At 67.5% G+C, this 3,154-nt stretch overlaps 1 long non-coding RNA gene across 1 annotated transcript; it reads left to right on the top strand.

Annotated features, from left to right (window-relative positions):
• Positions 1-340: 340 nt before the first annotated feature.
• On the top strand, positions 341-2,901 carry LOC138067412 (uncharacterized). The gene is made up of 3 exons (XR_011141272.1): positions 341-479; positions 2,038-2,279; positions 2,558-2,901. It is a non-coding gene; the product is annotated as an uncharacterized lncRNA (long non-coding RNA).
• The last annotated feature ends 253 nt before the right edge of the window (positions 2,902-3,154 follow it).

The raw sequence follows: 3,154 nt of genomic DNA, 5'->3' as shown, positions 1-3,154 counted from the left end.
GCCCCTGCCCTGCCCGCGCACGGCGCCTGCCCTCCCCGCTGCCCTCTGCCGCCGGCGACAGCCGACCGGGCGGCGACGGGCGGGAGGACACTGAGGGGGGACAGCGAGGGGGACAGCGAGGGGGGACAGCGGGGACCGCGTCCCTGGCGCCGGCAGACCCGGCCCCGCCGCCCGCCCGCCCGCCCGCCCGCTCGGCGGCGCCCACGGCCGCCGGACGCCATCTCCGGCCTCTCTCCGCTCCCTCCCGCCCTCCGCCCGGGCCGCCGCGGGGATTGGCCGGCCGGGCCAGCTGCCTCTCGGCCATTGGAGGGCGCCTGCGCGCCGCCCGCCGCTGATTGGCGCCCCGCTCCCGCCTCTGGCCGGGGGTGGGGGGAGCGAGCGGCCGGCGGCGAAGATGGCGGCGGGGTGGCCGGCTGTGTGGTGGCGCCTGGCGGCGGCGGCCGGGTCCCGTCGCGTCGCGTCGCGTCGCGTCCTGTCTGGTGCGGTGGCGCGGCGCTGCTGGAGAGCGGCAGGCTGCGGGACGCGCGGCGGGTCGTGGCGCAGCCGGGCTCGGGGGCGGCGGGGGGGCCGGGCCGGGCGCGGGGAGGCGGTCGGGGCGGCCGGTCGCTCTCGCCTGGGCAACGCGCAACGGTTGTGGCAGCGCCGTTGGCAGCGCGGCGGGACCGAGCGGGACGTGCGCGATGGTGCCGGCCGCGAGCTGCTGGCAGCACCGGCGGGCGGCGCGGAGGAGCGAGCGCCGGCAGCGGAGCGCTGGGTGTCTGCGGGCGCTGTTTGCCGGCCCGTGCAGCGAGTGCCCGGCGGGCTGCGGGCGGCGCCGGAGGAGGGAGCGTTGGCAGCCGGCAGCCGGGCTGTCCGGAGCGCCGGGGAGGGGGCAGCGCTCGGGCAAGGGCTTCCCTGGCGGCCCCGAGGCGGCCGGGTGGCGCTTCCCGCCCCGCCGGGGGCTCGTCCGCTGCCGGGGGCGGCAGGTTTCCAGCGCGGCTGCCGCCCTCCCTCGGGCTTTCTTCGGGGGCGGGTGTTGGCAGGCTGGTTCCCAGCCCTGTGGGAGCCGCTGGAGCCTGGTGGTGGCGCGGCGTGTGGTGGCGCTGGCGCGGGGTCCTTCCTTGTCTGTCTGTCTGCCCGTGCAGAGCTTTCAGCCTTTGCTGTAGAAAGTGGAATCAGAGCGTATCATTTGGCCAGGGGGAAAAACCATCTCCTTGCCTGTGAAGCGTATAAGTAGAAGATGTGTTTTACTGGCGAGGCTGTTTTGGGGTTTCAGCTGCCTGAGGAGCTGAGAAGTGTAGTGGGAGCTGTGTCCTGTCTCTGCAAGATCTCTGTCTGCTTCCTTTGTGGCTGCTGGGAGCTGATGTGCTCACTGAGAGCTCGGTTGTGTTTCTCGGTTGTGTTTTCTGTTGCCTGGGTCAGCTCAACGTGGCCGCTTTGTCTGTCTGCGGGGGCAACTGGGGCGTGCAGCTCCCGCTGCCGGAGGGCTGTGGGGTGTTTCAGTTCCCAGTAGGTCATGACCGACTGGGTTACGCTCCCCGGGGCTCCTCTCCGCAGGTAAGGCCGGTGGGAATGTCTCGTGCCAGGGGAAGGGGCTCTCTGGGACAGCTCTGGCTGGGCTGCAGTGTCCTGGAGCGTACGAGGGGCTGGAGGACTTTGGACTTGCTTCTCTTTGGCTTTGCTTTTTGGAGTTGTTTAGCAAGCTCCCGGCCTGGGCTTCCCAACAACCTGTGCTTGTGGCTGCCCCTTTTTGGGGAGCTGTTGGGCAGTTGCTGCGAAAGGCAGCCCGGAGAGTCTTGGTGTTGCGGAGAGTTGAATTGTGCAACTGTTTCTTGCAGAGTAGAGAACGTGGCGCTGGAAAACGAGGTGGGACATGTCTGCGAGCTTTTAGCTAAGGAGGAAAGCAGTGATTTGGGGCAGAACCTCAAGAGCTCCCTTGCCTTTTCAGGGAAGCCACGGGCACTAATACAGGAGAGGGAGTGTGAGTTGTGTGCAAGAGCTGCTGTTGCTGTGCTGTGGTGCAGTGCCAGACTCGAGAGAGGGTCTCTCCTTTTCTAGGTGTCTGGGCGTCCCCTGCAGCCCACGCAGTAGGAACGTTGTGTCCCCTCGGCATTTCTGTACTGTGCCGGCGCCTTCTCCCTGACGGCAGGCCTCTTGGTGTTCAGCGCTGTCGCCTTGCACACGAAGGAGGAGGAGAAATGGGCCTGAGCTGCGTATGGGAGGAAGAGGCGTTTTGCCCATCCCTGGCAGCGCGCAGAGAGCAGCGGCGCTCGGGCTCCTTCCGAGACCTTTGAGGCCTGGTAGGTGCCAGACAAGCTATGGCTCTGGTTTTGATTTATTTCATTAGTAGTAGTAGTATTGTTTTTTCATATTTGGGGCCACTAGTTGTGTGCGTTTCTGCTCTGTTTTCAGCAGGAGCCGTGCTCTGTGGATGCGCTGAAGGCCAGAAGGCAGAGCCGCAGCGCGCAGAGCCCCAGCGCCCGCTCCCCAGGGGGGGACGCGGGGTCGGGCCCGAGTGTTGAGAGAGGGAAAGTGCCTGGTCCTGCTCTTTCTTAAGAGCTCTGTTTTGTTTTCCTAGGTGCTGGTTGCTGGCAAGAGCTGCTCTTTCATCTCTTGCCCACCCCTCCCGCAGCTCTTTGGGGCCCCAGCTTCAGACTCCAGCTGCACTGAGGAAGTGACCTGCTTTCCCAGAGACCCCCCCCGCCACCCAAAGGAGCAAGAATCCGGCTTTGGCCTTCACGCACCCCTCCAGGAGCTGCCGCAGCAGGAAGGCGGCCTGCGCCTGCCAGCTCGTCCCGCTCCCCAGGAAGCGCCAAGTGGGACTCGGGCACGGTGGCACCGCGCGAAGGTGTTTGGGCTCTGGGCAATAAAACTTGGCGCGAGCCCCAGCTGAGGCGAGGTGCCACGTGCTGTGTTCTGTGCGCGGTCTCTGTTCACGCCTGCTCGCAGCTTGCCGAAGGCTGCGTTCTCCCTGCTCGGGGAAGAGCTCCTGGCTGCAGCGCTGGAGCGGAGAGGGGGCAGCCGGGGCCATCTCGCTGCAGTAGGTGAGAGCTCCTGTCCCAAGGGGCTGTTTCTCCTCGCCCCCGGGTTGGCCCTTCCTTTGAGCAGGGGCCCTGGCAGCCCAGCTCCAGCCCGGGAGGCAGCGGGGAAGGCCGGGGCGACGAGGGAGCAGCGA

This window comes from Struthio camelus, chromosome 5, assembly GCF_040807025.1.
Source record: "Struthio camelus isolate bStrCam1 chromosome 5, bStrCam1.hap1, whole genome shotgun sequence".
Taxonomy (NCBI): Eukaryota; Metazoa; Chordata; class Aves; order Struthioniformes; family Struthionidae; genus Struthio; species Struthio camelus.
This window is presented reverse-complemented; position numbering and strand designations above follow the sequence as displayed.